Source organism: Ziziphus jujuba, chromosome 2 (assembly GCF_031755915.1).
Source record: "Ziziphus jujuba cultivar Dongzao chromosome 2, ASM3175591v1".
In the NCBI taxonomy this organism is placed as follows: Eukaryota; Viridiplantae; Streptophyta; class Magnoliopsida; order Rosales; family Rhamnaceae; genus Ziziphus; species Ziziphus jujuba.
Genome location: NC_083380.1, coordinates 5,468,743 through 5,485,267, shown reverse-complemented (window position 1 = coordinate 5,485,267; position 16,525 = coordinate 5,468,743). Strand labels below are relative to the sequence as shown.

At 34.5% G+C, this 16,525-nt stretch overlaps 1 protein-coding gene and 1 long non-coding RNA gene across 2 annotated transcripts in view; one reads left to right on the top strand and one right to left on the bottom strand.

Annotated features, from left to right (window-relative positions):
* LOC112489590 (style cell-cycle inhibitor 1-A) overlaps window positions 1-16,525 on the top strand; it is a 96,814-nt gene that overhangs the window by 18,483 nt on the left and 61,806 nt on the right. The window lies entirely within an intron of this gene.
* On the bottom strand, window positions 7,195-12,033 carry LOC125422342 (uncharacterized). Its single transcript, XR_007240946.2, has 4 exons — window positions 11,875-12,033; window positions 8,016-8,090; window positions 7,640-7,736; window positions 7,195-7,514 (listed from the first exon to the last, which is right to left on the bottom strand). It is a non-coding gene; the product is annotated as an uncharacterized LOC125422342 (long non-coding RNA).

Sequence of the window (16,525 nt, the reverse complement as noted above, 5' to 3'; positions counted from 1 at the left end):
AACCTATGATAATCAATTTGTAGTTATTGGAAAAATTACCGTAGGTTTCATCGGTGATTACCGAAACCCCTATGGTTATCACATTTTATGAATTTTTTGGCCCCCACAAGTCCCCTAATGTGTGTTAAATGCAACAACATGCAAAATATACTTTCTTCAATGATCTTAAAGAGAAAAAATCCCAAAAGTTCTGAAAAAGTTCTCAAATTGGCACAAAAATTTGATTGCCATAGGGCCTTCGGTAATTACCGATGAAACCTACGGTAATCAATTTGTAGTCGCTGGAAAAATTATCGTAGATTTCATCAGTAATTACTGAAACCCTTATCGTAATCACATTTTACCAATTTTTTGGCGCCCACAAGTCCCCTAATGTGTGTTAAATGCAACAATATGCAAAATATACATTCTTTAATGATCCTAAAGAGAACAAATTCCAAAAGTTCTGAAAAAGTTCTTAAATTGGCACAAAAATTTCATTACCGTAGGACCTTCGGTAATTACCGATGAAACCTATGGTAATCAATTTGTAGTTGCTGGAAAAATAACCGTTGGTTTCATCGGTAATTAACGAAACCCCTATGGTAATCACATTTTACCAATTTTTTGGCCCCCACAAGTCTCCTAATGTGTGTTAAATGCAACAACATGCAAAATATACATTCTTCAATGATTCTAAAGAGAAAAAACCCCAAAAGTCATAAAAAAGTTATCAAATTGGCACAAAAATTTGATTACCGTAGCGGCTTCGGTAATTACCAATGAAACCTATGGTAATTAATTTGTAGTTGCTGGAACAATTACCGTAGGTTTCATCGATAGTTATCGAAACCCCTATGGTAATCACATTTTACCAATTTTTTGGCCCCCATAAGATCCCTAATGTGTGTTAAATGTAACAACATGCATAATATACATTCTTCAATGATCCTAAAGAGAAAAAACCCCAAAATATACTGATGCACCATCTGTAATCAAATTTATTTGAAAATTTTCCACTTTTTTCCCATTTTTTGTGGATTCTTTTGTTAAGGATCATTACTAAAGTTATATTTAGCATCTATATTATTAATAAAAAATAATCGTGCATATATGTATTTTATATATATTTTTTTATGCTTAAATATAATTATATTAATAATTGTGAATGTACCTTATGAAAATATAACATATATTTTTAAAATGTTTATACTTTTTGATAAAAATATTAACACAAATTTTTTATTAAGATGCAGTTCGACTGACATATGGTCTTGCTCCTCCAACCGACAATGAAAAAAGTAAATTTTCCATTAAGAAACATGAAAAAGAAAACAAAATTGCAAGTATTTGAATGTTACAAGGGCTATTGATGATTCAAGTAGCTCATATTAGAGTACAATTTCAAAAATGACCTAATCCTTGCTATTGAATTGAAAGCCAGAGTTCATAGATCGATGAAAATCATGTTGCACTGGAACCCTCTTAATCAACCTTTAAATAATTCACCTCATAATCAACCCCTTCCACATAGATATAGTTTGAATCGATTGAGGGGAAAGCAAGTCTAGTTATCTGCCATACCAATGAAAAAACATGTTATCTCCGTGGCAGCATATAAAAGTCAAACAAATGTAAGAGAAAGAATTTTCGTAGCTTGAACGAAATAGTAGGAATTCAGTAACGTTAGCATGCAACCATTCACATTTTGGTATTTCCCTCAAGAATCACACTAATTTTCATTCCATTATAAAATAATTTAAAAGCCATACAGGATACTCAAAGAAGCTTATGTATAAATGCAATTGAGAAGCACAGTAGAAATTAGAGATGATGATATGTTGTACTCTAAAAATGAAGATTATGTTGCACTTTAAATTGTGTACATCTATTTGGTCATTTCCATGAAAATAGGTGAAAGCTCCTTTCTCTCAGGGAGAGAGAGAGAGAGAGAGGTGAAGCTATTCTTTAGTAATAAGCACCAATAAGTGCAACTATCTGATAAGAGCTTTTCTACTGTTTTAGTTGCATTTATTAATATCAACAGAAATAAATATTAGTTTAACATAAGTAACAAAGAAATGTTTAAATAAGGATTCTAGCATACTTAAAGTCAAATTACTTGGTACTCTCTTTTATGTGAATATTTAACATAAATGATACCATTCATAAAGCTATGAGTACATGAGAAAATTCTCAACTCTTCAAACAATTATAAAAAGGATATCCCATAACAACTTTGTGATAATTACCTGATGCTTGATACATCCCCTATCTTTCCAATTTAACCGAAGAGTTCCCAAAAAACTTAACACCTGGCACCAATGGATATGTCCATCGCTGAATTATGTCCTTCCTAACAGTGTCATAACTGCGGAAATTGTCAAGTCTAGCCGCATAGCTTGAATGAATTTCATTTGTGAATATTTTGTAACCCATAATCTGAATGGATATACGATTACCTTAGAACAATTCCAAAACTATAATGAATATAAAGGTTGACATGTCCAAGAGGACAAAATGCATATTCACTTGACAAAAGGTACTAAACTACATATCAACAAAAAATATAAGAAATTTCTACCATGAATAAATCTTTATCCATATGCATTCTTATCCAACATAACTAGACAAGTTTATGGACAGCTAAGCATAGTCATGAAATAATTCTGCTACATTCTAATCAAAGAAAGTTCCGTTACATTTTAAAACATAAAGTTTCAATAATATATGCAGAATTCATGTTGATAGAGGCACAAGCATCATGTATGTGTATCTGTGCCTCCATTTATGTAATATAATATATAAGTATAAGATGGAAATGTAAATCTAGCTGACAGTTTAAATTTTTTTTTAACGTAATAGATAGTTAATTTGAAATACATACATCATCAACAAGCAATACCTAGACAAAATGGCGTCGTAGATGTTGGTGATCAAAATTGTTAGTAAAAAGGCTAAGAACCCCTGGGGAGCAGATGTCAATGTAGCAATCCTACAAATGAGAAACTTTGTAAGCATAGATTCAAGATTCAATCAAAATAAGAAATGACAAGCCCATGGAAAAAAATATCCATGTCTATCATGCATACAAAGACCTTAACTCTAAAAGACATTTTGGTACATAAAACCATAGTAAAAGGAAGGGAGTGAACAAAAAAGAAATTTCTATCTTCCAATAACAGCATAGGACCCTCATATGTCCCAACTCAATATAGCTTCCATTATTATATTCCAATGAACCTAATAATATACCTTATAGGTCCACCAATCAAATGGGCTTTAAAGAATAGATGGTAGTTTGTAGAACTATTGCTTATCACAAGGTACAGAAAATTAAAAGTAAAACAGCAGATATGACAAAATAGGAACCAGTATAAGACCGAGGTGCCAAAAACTAAACAGCTTGGTCATGAGTCATGACTACAAGAAAGAAAGTAGTGAAAAGGAAACTGAATAAACAATTAACTTAATATACAATCCAAATTTGTGAAAGAGAAAAATTCCCCATTATTTGCATCATACTAGAAGGATAAAGAAATATTGTGTTTATCCGCTTAGAATTTCAACCACAACTTATAAATATAACATAAGTAGCTAAACTGAACAATGTACATCATGTACCAGTACCTTTTTCATTCCACTCATATGTACTTATAAAAAACGGAAGGTGAAAAAATAATAAGAATAATAATAATGGCAGAAAAAATAACTGAAGACTGAAATTTACCACATTTCCATACCATAGTAATAAGCAACCTAAAAACAACCAAATTACTTTTGATGGAGAGATTTGAGGAGTTAACCTATTTGTCGTTGTGCAGAGATATCAAAGTATTTTCAACAAGCAACAACTTCTCTAGATATAGATCCTTTTGAATGGTCTGCCTTGTCCTCATAATACAACAGATGCTTCGTATTTGGATCTATTGCCATAAACAGTTCACTGGTGCTAAGTCGAGAGTAAAGCACAATCTTAGAAGGCTTTACCGTTTAATCACCATTGTCATTATTTCATTACTATCCCTTTTTCTTCACTCCTTATGTTCTAAGAGGGTCTGTGTAAGTGACATGTTGCTTACAGTATTCCAAAGGGCCTTCATGGTAGCATTGGCTATTTCCCTAGTATTCTGAAGAGAGAATATAATGAAAACAAGCATTAACTTGGTTAAGTCATATTTCAAAATCATTAGCATACTAGATATCAAACCAAATTTTTCTGAGATTGAGCTCTATTTACTAATTATTTTTTAAGTTAAATTTCCTGTATTGTTGATCTAACTTAACCCTTGACATACTATCACTGATTTACTATATTAATAATTACTTTTTCATTGAACTTTAACATTATTAAAGGTATTCACCATCTCAGACTTCCAATAAAACACTGAAATCCCAAAGGCAATCAAGTTGAACAAGCATACCTTAAAACGAACTCATAGGTCTAATCCTCTAGCCTTGCAGGCTGATTAAGATCATAAAAAACAACATTAACAACAAATTTTCCACAACTAAAACCATGCTTAACCAATCTAACTTTTGTTTAAACACTGAAGAAGATCCCTAGTGAAAAGCCTTGTTTTAGACCAAATTCAATATCATTAACTAAGAAAAATCAATATCTTTCGCTAAAAAATGCAACTTTAATATTTCAGAAAATTAACTTCGCTCCTCCTTTTTCCAAGATTTTCTCAGTGGCCAACAAAATTCGACAAATCAACAACATCAATTAAAAAAAAAAGGTGGAAAAATTACTCACACTTGGTAGGATTAGGCTCTCTTGAATACTTCACCTAAAAATTTATCATAAAACATACACAATCAAGAATTCATAAAACTTGATAAAACTGAAATGCTAAAGTTTTTCATTTTTAAAACAAATTTTCACTTTTTTCTTCCCTACCCAAAGTAAGAAAAGCAATAAATTTAAGAAAAAAAGATGAAAAATATAGCAGAATTGAATCTAACCATGACTGATTCCTCCTGTTGCGGCTTCCAAAATAAACTTCCACCTGCCAAGTCCCAATATCAAAAGCCAAGCTAGGGTTTTGACTATAGGATTCTAATTGTATTTTTCTATTTTGAAGATTTCTTGAAAAACCCAACAAAAAGTACACCATTAAAAGCAGACCCAGAAGAAGAGGAGGAGGAAGGTTGTAGATCTGGTCATCGACCAGGTAGATGCCAAAGGGGGGCGACTCCAAGGCTAAATCCTGGAAAAGTATGGCGGAGCTGATCGGTGAGCCTAGGATACTTCCTCCATTCATCTCTCCTCTCGAAGAACTCTTCGGTAGCTGCTTCGCCATTCTCTCCTACTTTCTCTTCCTCTTTTCTTCGTTCTTTTAATGTATATTTTTTCCTTTTGATATTTGAAGAGGGTAGTTTGGGAATATTAAAAAAACAGAGGGTAAAACAAAAAACCTCAAAAGGAGGTGGGTATATTTCATTAAAGGCTTTCAAATTGGGGTATCGGGCCAAATTCCCCTGCTGCAAATGAGTGTAAAGCCCAAATCAATAAAGCTGCAAGATACCAGACATATCACCAATGTATGTGTTTCGATGGCCATGCCCCTAATGTGCCAGCTTGGCCACCAAACCACTCTGGTAAATGGCAAACCATGTAGAACAAGGAAAACTAGTTGAACACACAAAGTAAACAGCAAAACAACTGGAAATCAACAAGGCAGAGTAGTATAAAAGGAGATCCATATCCACCCATAAGCTACGCATCTGCATACTAAGATAAAAAACTAGAGTTGAAGATGCCCAACAGGCAACCTAGTTTGAGGTCTTTTTGCAGGTGATTCAAGCCCAAATTTCGAACTAAGGAGAACAACCTCTCGTAGCTAGGCAAGGGGGGAGGACTTTCACCGCTAACAGATGCATAAGGTAGTAGGCAGCAGTTATCTGAATACTTCAAAGTTCAAATCCAAGAAGAGCTGAATTTGAAAACCAAAAAGCTTTGGTAGTATGCATTGAAGCAGCTATATGATGAATGACAGCACTTTTGCTTCCAACATTAATGTACTTAACTGCAATAGATAGAACTTGGAATCAAAGAAATATAACCATTAACCATATGGATTACCCTTAGATGGGATAAATTCGTAAGTCTTTAAATGGCAGGAACAAAAGAAAAAGAAAACTTACAAAGTGTTTGTTTTTTTTTTTTTTTTGGGTAATCAGAAAATTTGTGCCACCTACAATGACAAGGAAAAAAGATAAGATTTTATTATATGTCACTTCCAAAAATAAAGTTTGAAACGGATTTTTTTTTTATTTTTTGTTTTAAATACTTCAAAGTGTAAATTGACTGAAAGAACAGTTTCATAAAATTTGGAGGTGTTCTCTTAGTAGTTGTACTAGAAAGATCAAGCCTATGCATTCGACAAGAAAAAAAAAATAAAAAATTGGAAGCATTATAAATTATATCATGCATTGAAAGGAATATTTTTAGGACAAAAATTATAATTAAAGAGTTTTCTTTAAAAATGCAGAACTAAGTGTCTGTTTGGCAGAACTTTTTTTATGGTCAAAAGCTTTACTTGAAGGTCAAAAGTTTTTTTATTAAAAAATAAAAATGTTTGATAAAAATCAATAAGTACTTGTTGACAAAAAAAACTATTTTAGAGAAGCTCAAATTTTTTGATTCTTTAGAAAAGCTATTCTTTTAAGCTTATATGGAAATTCAATTAGCATTTAATGTGGTTTTTTTAACTTATATGGAAACTCATTGAGCATTTAATATATTTTTTTTTATTTAAAACCAACCATTTATTAACTTTTTAATAAAAATTCTTTTTCAAAAAGATCTATTATATGAAATCCTATGAACTAAAATTCTATTTTTATCAACTATATCAAACAGACCCTAAATTAGATTATAGGCTGCAAAACTTATGTACATTATAGAAGCCCATAACCAACCAAAATTACAAAGCAAAGTCAGCATAGTGGGTCCCACTGCCATGTGGAGGCAGTACCCAAAATGACTTAAAAACTTCCAATCTGAAAGTCTAAGTTGCAAGTTGCAGTATTGAATATGATTGCTAATTAATTTGTCTCGAAACAAAAGAAGTGCTTCTGCATTGGAAGTCATTATAAAGAGGGTCAGTGGTCTTGTGGTGGGGGTTGGGTGTACTGGTGTTGTGGGGCTTTGGTATGCATCCACCTCAGATTTCCCGAAGATCATAGAAGATCATAGACGTTGTCTATAAAGTAAGAATTTTTGTTTGGGTTAAACTAGATGGTTTAGTTTTATTAAATTCTTTCTATTTGCTTTATACAAAATAGTCTAAGTAACATAACAGAGGAGGAAAAGTCAGAGACCGAACACAAACCACTATTTTTTTATTTTTTCTTTTTTTAATATTTGGATGATAATCCTAATTCTAATATCTTCAAGAAACTCAGACAAGGGAAATGATATTGCCATGGAGCAAAAACCTCTGTCTCAGGCTTTGTCAAGGCTTGGAACAACCAATCACTTGAATCCCGATATTATCAAGGCATTATAAGCGGAGGAGTGCTCATAACTGGAAAAGTCAAAGCATGAAAATCAAACTCTCAAACAAAGAAATATGCTTTCTTGCAGAATCTAGTAATATTGGCTAGAGTATTCAAATAGTGACTGAAACAGAATGGTTCATTTACAGCATACATAGTATTAACTTCTCTGAGCTTCCAAATGGCAAGAGGATAAGATCAAGGCTAGGTGAATATTGGCAACTTCCAACAGCAGCTTCACCTTCTTAGCACTAGATAAATACATGAGAATCCATAAATCAGAAGAAAAATCAACACAGTGGAAGAATCTAGAGAAAAGAAGCAGTTATATATATACTTGAGGATAGGTGTATGGTGCGTCTAAAAGAAATCAAAATTTCATTTTGAGTATGTGTAAGCAAAAGATTTCCCTGAATATAAAATGAGATACAATGCTTTGGATTCTACTTTTCACGTTCAAAGGCACTTAGGAACTGTATACGGTATCCATCTTCAAATAAAAAGTTTCTACTTTTCACATTAATTTCTACCTGAGACTTTTAGGAGAGGAGAGAATTTCTTCCATAGAAGCTCCATTTCTGAATTGTTGGTATTCAACGGAGTTCCTACACAACCACCAATAGTCAAGGTCACCGGATTTGCTGGTCTAAATTGATGCAAGTTATCATCTGTGTCTTTTCAACTTAATGGATTCTTTTTTGGGTTTCTAGGATCTAAGTGCTAAGATTATACTAAAGTTATAATAGGCATTTGTGTACTAAGCTTATATAAAATAATTCAACCCTTTTATCAAAAAGAGCATGTTTTCAATAAAAGTTTTTATCTTCAGACGTTCTTTCATTTTCGCAACATTGTATTACTTTCAGAGATCAGCTTGCATGCCTTTGTTGGAGCTGTTTTGGTTTACAAGTTAGTACAAAGCTTCAGCAGCAAGCTGTCCACTGAAGAAGATGCCAGCTCAGCTTAACAACTTCTTAGAATGCCAGTTGGCTTAACAGACTTGTAAAATACGCATGTGTAACACCCCATCCCGAACCATGTCAGAATTTTTGCATGTTGACCGAGGTTGACTGTTGACCATTGACCGAAGGGGTCAAAAGTTGACTTTTTGTTCCGGTTGGAATTCTAGGTTGAATGAGGTACCGTCACAAAGTACACGTTGGCACGAGTTCGTAGACTGGTAGCATGTTGAAAACGGAGCTACGGTTTGAAGTTATGAGCAAAACAAGTTGAGGTCCAAACTGTCCAAGGGGTGCCGGAGTTGACTTTTTATTATGCAAAGTTGAGCGTTGACTCATGCATGGTTGTGAAGTGGTCGTCGATACGAGTCTGTAGACTAGCGGCACGTCCGATTTGGACATGTGGTTTGAAAGTTATGGACTTGTAGAGTTTTTCAAACACCGTATTATTTTAATATTATTTTTAAACGCGTAACGATGTGCCACGTGTGACTTAATGAAGATGACCATGTGTCACCATGTTGAGAAGCCACATGTCAACCATGTGTAAAAATCAAATTATTTTATTATTATTTTAAATAATAATATTATTATTAATATTATTTAATTATTTCTTTTTTTTTTCCTTTTTCTTTTTCTTTTTCTTTTCCTTTTTCTTTTCTTTTTCTTTTTCTTTTCTTTTCCCACGTGGGAAAACACCTCCTTCTCTTTTTTTTTTCTTTTTTTTTTCCCTTCTTCTTCCCCGAGCCATCAAAAACACGCAAACTTTTTCTCTCCCTCCGACCGTCCCTCTCTCTCACCGTGTTTTCTTTTTCCGGCCACCAGAACCACGCACGCGCCGGCCACCGTCCAAGCCCACACGCCGGCGAGTTCACCAGCCAAATTTGGCTACCGGCAGGCCGGCGACGCGCCCAGATCGGGCCGGCAAAGTCGCGGCGGCGGTTGAAAATTTTTCCGGCGATTTCGCCGTATTCCGGCTAGCCCAGTCCGAATTGCCATCCCTCTCCCCTTATTTTGGGTCCTCTGAGTCCAAAAATGGCCTCCAATCTCAAAAATTCGAAGCGGTTTGCGAGATACGAGGAATTGAAAACCGGCCGAAGCTTTCTGGCCAAATTCCGGCCACTTCCGGCGGAATTGGGGTCGATGGAGACTGGATTTGTAATCCTCATCGCTCAAGCTTCGATTCGGTATATTATTCGACCATTTTGGTTAACGTTTGTGTTTGACCCCCCGGGTACCGGGTATTATTTATCCGAATAAAATATTAATTTATTTGACTGTGTGTGAATTGTGTTCTAGGAGCACCGGTGAGATGTGGAATTGATCCCATGGTGGATCATAGTTTAATTGCGTGCTCCAGGTGAGTGACCCACCTTCAAAAATTATTTTGGGCAATTAATTATGTTTAATTGGTATTTAAATTGGTATTTAAATTAGACTCATGTGGTATGATTTAATTATGGTTTAATTTATTTATTATGCATGAGCAAAGTATGTTTCGGTATTAATTGTACGTGGTTTTAAATAATATTTTTCGAGCATAATTGGGTTAAATATTTTACGAAAATATTTGTTTAAATTTTATAAATTATGCTCGCGGTATTTTTATGGTTGCATCTCGTATTTCGAGAAAATTGTGGTTTGTTGTTATTAATGTTTCGTACCGGTTTATTAAATAAAAATATGTGGGATGGTAAGTGTGAGAATTTAATGTATTTCCCACGATAATTTTGGAAAACGGTATGGTTGGTTAATAATGTTCATTTTTAGACGCACTCATACAGTATTGGTGTTCTGGTGTATGGACACGTGGTAGCGCAGGTATTATGTGGTTTAGCGCGCGGTTATTATTTCTCCCGTTGTTGCCATTGGACTGTGGGCAGGCAAGTTTGTTATTGGCCACAGCCGCCCCCCTCCTTGGCCGGGAGATGGTTTCAGCAGCGGTACTGTTGGGACGCCGAGGTGCCGTTTGCAGGTTTCTCTCTTTAACCCCCCCGCCAGTCGGTGCTCGGGACGCTGGGTATCGGAGGGCATCACCGGTATATGGTGTGGTGCGTCAGGTGTAATTTGCAAATAATGTTTAAACCCCAAAGGTGTTCAAAAAAATTAATTACTATAATTTATTACATTTTAATTATATATTGGGGTATGTATTTATTTATTTATTGTTTATCAACTGGTTTAATCCCTTGGTTTTCGGGAAGTATGTACATCGGGTTTTGTGAAATTGTTTTAAAAAGGGAACATTTCAAACAGAGCGATTGGTGAGAGTTTTGAGGGAAATTATTATTTCCAACAGTTGTAATTATTTATTTATTAATTGTTGGTATTTATTCAATTCCCTTAATTATTATTATTATTATTATTTTATTATCATTAAAAGTGTTTAGTAGTTAGGGTCACTCATTGAGATGATTAGCATCTCACGTTTTTAAGTTCCGTTCCCTTAGGTGCAAGTGGTGGTAGACGTTCTTCCGGAGCGAACCAAGTTTTCCACTGCTGTTGTGTTTCGAGAAGTACTTCTGTACTTTTTCATTTCAGTGTATTATTTCTTTCATCTTTGTTGTATTTCTGTTGATTAGCACTCCTTAAAGCTCTGTATACTATTGGGACACTTATGTTTTATTTATGCACTGGGTTGCTACTGTTATTATTTGAAGTGCTGAAATTTGTGGAATCAATTTGTAGTAACGTGGGAGGAATAAGGGGATGTTTTTAGAAGTGTGTTTTCAGTGCAGGTAATTTTTGGTTAGTCCTACCCTTAGGGGAGGTGCTGCTGGGATCAGGGCTTGTCTAGGGTTCCGGAGAAGGAATTCTGGACGGGTCCTGACACATGTTTCTTCTTTTTGCTTTGCTTTAAAGTTGTTACAGCTGTTACAACAGTTGACATACATGTATAAATATAGTCAGTTAGTTAGCAAGCAATCATTCTTGAATAAAGACAACAGAAATTTTCTCTCAATTTTCTCTCGAGTTTTCCTTCTTCTTTTTTTCTTAGAAAACTTAGGGCTTGTTTGACCATTAGGTTTTAAAACAATTTTCTGTTTTATAAAACAAAAAACTGTTTTCGAAACGAAAAATTACCTGTTTGGCCATTAGTTTTAAAAAACATTAAAATGATGTTTTCTGTTTTTTATATTTTAGTTTTGAAAATTATTTTTAAACATCACTGGCCAAACACTTTTGTTTTCAAAAAACAAATAAAAATAGTTTTTTTTTTAATAATATTTTGAAAACTGAAAACAGAAAATATAGTCAAATAGAGCTTTAGGGTTACACAATTCTTTGAAATTTCTTGATTCAAGAATCATCACAGCCTTAAACTCATAAATGAAGCTTATAGATTCGGGGAAAAGGATTCAAATCTCAAAAGCAGTTTGAGACAGCTAAAGAGAGCATGCATGATATTATATATATAGGAAGCGGTTACCTGAACATTGAAATGCGTAAGAAGAGCTAGAACTAAATATGAAAACCAAAAGCTTGGCAGTATTGAATCAGCAGCTATGGTGAATGATAGCACTTATGCTTCCAACATTGTAACTGCAGTAAAGAGAACTTGGAATCCAAGAAATAAAATCATTAGGTTGTGCCGGAGGGACAAAATGGAATGCCCTTGGATGGTATTAAATTATACATCATATAAATTCATAAGGGTCTTTAAATGGCAGAAGGAATTATTATTTATAGAAATTGACGTGATGAGATAGAATTCATCTAAAAATAACAATTTTATTTTAAAAAAGAATAAAGTTTAAAAGCAATATGTAAATGAGAAATTTTTCTATACATAATGTGTACCAAATGGAATCCACGTTGGTGTACATGACCAATAAAAAAATACCATACATGCTATGATATCCTAGTCATTTTAAAAAGTCTATATCAACTTCCTTGATATCATAAATGCTGTTTACTCTCAATTATCCTAATTATTTATTTATTTATGTATTTTTTTGCTTTAACTCCACTCTAATTATCCCATTTTTATAATTTTTTTTTCTCCTCTTCCATTTATGTTTCACTCGTCACCATTTAACAATTTAAGCTTTGGAAGAGATTCAAGCTTAAGATAAGTCATACGTGTGGGAAGTTGCCCTTCCTCCGAAAATGAACCCATGTCCATGAGTAGGTTTTTGCAATCGCAAATTTCAAGTGACTTTAAATTTGAAGGCCATGCCTGTTTTGCAAATGACTCCAATTTTTCATAACCCAAAATTTGAATTGTATGGATAATGGAGGGCAATCCACCTTGTGGTGGAAATGACTCCAACTTTGAGCAACGAATTAGCTGCAATTCACCCAGCCATGGAAGTTGATGACTTTGGAATGAAGCCACCAGTTGTTGGCATCCCGATAAGATTTGAAGAGTTTGTGGAGGATGGAAGATTACAACGTAAGCAGTCCCCATTTATGTTGGGACATTCTCTTAAACTAAGCCTTCTAAGTTGTGGGAAGGCTCTAGTACCTTTTTGTCCTCCAACATCTCCTCCCATCATTAAAGACCACTCCTTCCATTTTCTCAATTCTCTTAAATCACCAAGGTATAAAATTTCTGAGGACTTGAATGGTACTGGTGTATTAATCATGGAAGAAGAACCAATACTAGTGCTGCTGCAGGAATAAAATTCATCACCTACTCTCTCCACCATTTCTAATCCCCAAATATGAAGATGGTTCAAGGAGGGTAGCTATCCAAGCTACAGCAGCAAATAACAAATTTTTACAATTAAGTAGGTACAGAGATACTATGTGACTAAATGTATGATGCCTTATCCAACTCGGAAACCTTGTCCTTTGGTAATTCCAAATTCTTAGGTCTTAGACACTTGCGTGAGATTGAAGCTTTTCAAGTACCACTCGTGCTTTCTCTGAATCATCTGTTTCACCACACCACTCCAATTGGAGACCTGTAATATGCTTCTTATCTTTCAATTTGGCTTCCGAAACATCTCCAACATTTATTATATTTTCAATAGTTTTTATCCATAAAGATCCACGCAGATCATGAAGATTACCCAATTCTTTAATATTTTGTCTGTCATTTTGGTCTACAAGAAAAGCTGGTTTTAAATATTGAAGATGTTTCATTTCACAAATTTGCAGTGGCATCTCTGTCACCTTTGTATTTGAAAAGTCCAGATAGCATTTGCCTAATCTTGACAGCCCATCAGATTTAGAGTACGCAGATCCTTGAAATCACACAATGTGTTGGGTATCTCTTCAATTTTACTACAATAAGACAAGTCCAAGAATCTTAGATGTTTCAAATTGCCAATTGAACTAGGCAACCTATGCAGATGCTTACACGTATTTAACAAGAATGCCTGCAAATTGTAGAGAGTATAAATTGTATCGGGTAATTCTTCAATTTCAGTATGAGACAAATCTATATACTTTAAGAGCTTTAAATTGCCAATCAAATCAAAGCCTGTTTTAATACAACTCTGACATAGAGAAAGCACTCTTAGACATCTCATTGGTTTCAAATATTGTTCTAGATTTGTCAAAAACTGTTGGGCAACATTCTAGATTGAAACAATAACCTGCGCAACACCTTATTTTTTGATAAATATTCCTCTAGATTCTTTATATCATGGCTCACATATGTCATGCATGACAAATGACAAGTCTTCCCTGTAAAAACTTTTGAGTAACCATCATCCAACCATAAACAAAATTCTCTAGAAACAAAGGTAGTCAAATCATTAACAAGGTCATGCATGGTAAAACAACCATGTTCAGTGTGATGAAAGAATGACCTTGATGTAAGATCATTAAAGTACTCCTTTCCGATTTCTTCTAGAGTCTTATCTTGTCGTGGTTGCAAAAGATCTTCAGCCATCCATAATAAAATTAATTTTTCCTTTTCGAATTTGTAATCTTTAGGAAAAATTGAACAATAGGCAAAGCATTGTTTATGTGAAGATATAATCCACAAATGCATCTTGCAAAGGTCTGGTGTATGCATGAAGTCAACATTTGGAGAAGACTTGAGTTGATTAAATTGACAAGTCTCAGAAGAGCAAAACGCATCGTTTCATTTACTTGGAAATAAAAAAGGGCAAAGCAGTCATTTTCAGCATATTGTAACAGAATAACGGTATAAGTTGGATGACGTCATTTTGAAGCTGGTGTGTAATATATATATATGCACAGAACTCTTTCCTTTCGATAGAAGAAACAAAAATAACAGAAACCAGTCTTTCTTTAAGCTTGTGAACGAGAGAGGAGCTCCAAGATTCTTCTTTACCTTTCCTTTAATTGTATTCTTTTTTGAGTGAGAAATAATCTCTAAGTGAGATTGAGTGATTGTTAAAGGGTGTATACTGGGGCTTTGGATTTTGGTGTGTATGTTTTCTATGTGAAAACCTGTGTGTATACAAAAGGTGTTAGTTTGTGTAACTACTGCAAGATCAATAAGAGACCAGAAGCTCTCACTGGAGTAACGAGGACGTAGGTCATCTTGACCGAACCTCGATAAGTCTTGTTGTGTTTGTTGTGTTCTGATTTTCTAACAGTGGTATCAGAGCCTGGTTGAGTATTCTTGATTCTTGGTCCTGTGTTTTGTGAGTTTTCTGTGAGAATCATCTGTGTGAGGGTTTCTCAATCTTTCAAGAAGTCAAGAATGTCTACAAAGTTGGAAATTGATGTATTCAATGGCAAAGGTGATTTCTTGCTGTGGCGCAAGAAAATGAGGGCAGTACTGGTGCAAATGAAGGTGGCTAAGGCAATCGATGGAATTTATGCTACTGATGTTACTGATGAAAAGAAGCATGAGATCGATGAAATTGCAATGAGCACAATTATACTGCATCTCTCCGATAGTGTTCTGAGGCAAGTTGATGATGTAAGCACTACTTCTCAAATGTGGCAAAAGCTTGAACAGCTTTATCTGGTAAGATCTTTACCTGATAGAATTCTTCTACTTGAACAATTTTTTGGCTTTAAGATGGATACTACTAAGGATTTGGACACAAATCTTGATGCTTTTAATCGTTTAATCTTAAGTCTTGCAAATTGTAAAGTTACTTTTGATGATGAACATCATGCTGTGATTTTATTGAATTCATTGCCTGAGACCTATAGAGAAGTAAAGAATGCCATTAAGTATGGCAGAGATTCCTTGACCTTAGATACTGTTGTAAGTGCCCTTCGATCTAGAGACCTGGAATTAAAGTCTGAATCCAAAAGTGAAGGACTTACTGTGAGGGGTAGGAGTTCTACTCGAAGTTGGGGTCATAGTGACCATAGAAGTAAGTCAAGGGAGACTTTTAGGTCTAAATCAAGATCTAGGGGTAGAAGGTGCTATTACTGTAAGAGAGAGGGACACATTATTAAAAACTGTTTCAAGAAGAAGAAAGATGAGAAAGAAAAGAGTCAAGAGTCTGGTGATTTAGCAGTGGCCTACACTGATGTAGAGCCTGTGAAGTTTTGGTAGTGTCCACAAGTCAAAATCATACTGAGTGGGTGTTGGATTCTGGCTGTTCTTTCCACATGTGTCCTGACATGAGTTGTTTTAACTCATATACTAAGTGTGATGGTCGCCAAGTGTTGCTAGGCAACAATCGATCATGTTCAGTAACTGGCATTGGTAATGTGCAGTTACAGTTAGTAGATGGTACTGTTAAGACCCTCACAGCAGTAAGGCATGTACCTGAGTTGAAGAGAAATTTAATTTCCCTTGGCATGTTAGATGAGTCTGGCTTATCCTATAAAGCAGAGAATGGTGTCATGAAAGTGACCAAAGGATCACTTGTAGTAATGAAGGGTCAGAAGAAAAATGGTTTATATGTCTTGCTTGGTAAACCATTAGTTAATTCAAGTACTGCTTCTATAAGTTCAACTGCTGATAAAACTGCTTTATGGCATAAGAGATTAGGTCACATTAGTGAAAAAGGCCTGTATTACTTGAATAAACAGAATGTTTTTTATAAGGATATAGTAAGTAATTTGGAGTCTTGTGAAACTTGCATTTTGGGCAAACAACATAGACTTAGTTTTAATTTGAGCTCGAATAGAGCCAAGTCTGTCTTAGATTATGTACATGCTGATTTGTGGGGACCTGCTAGAGTGCAAAC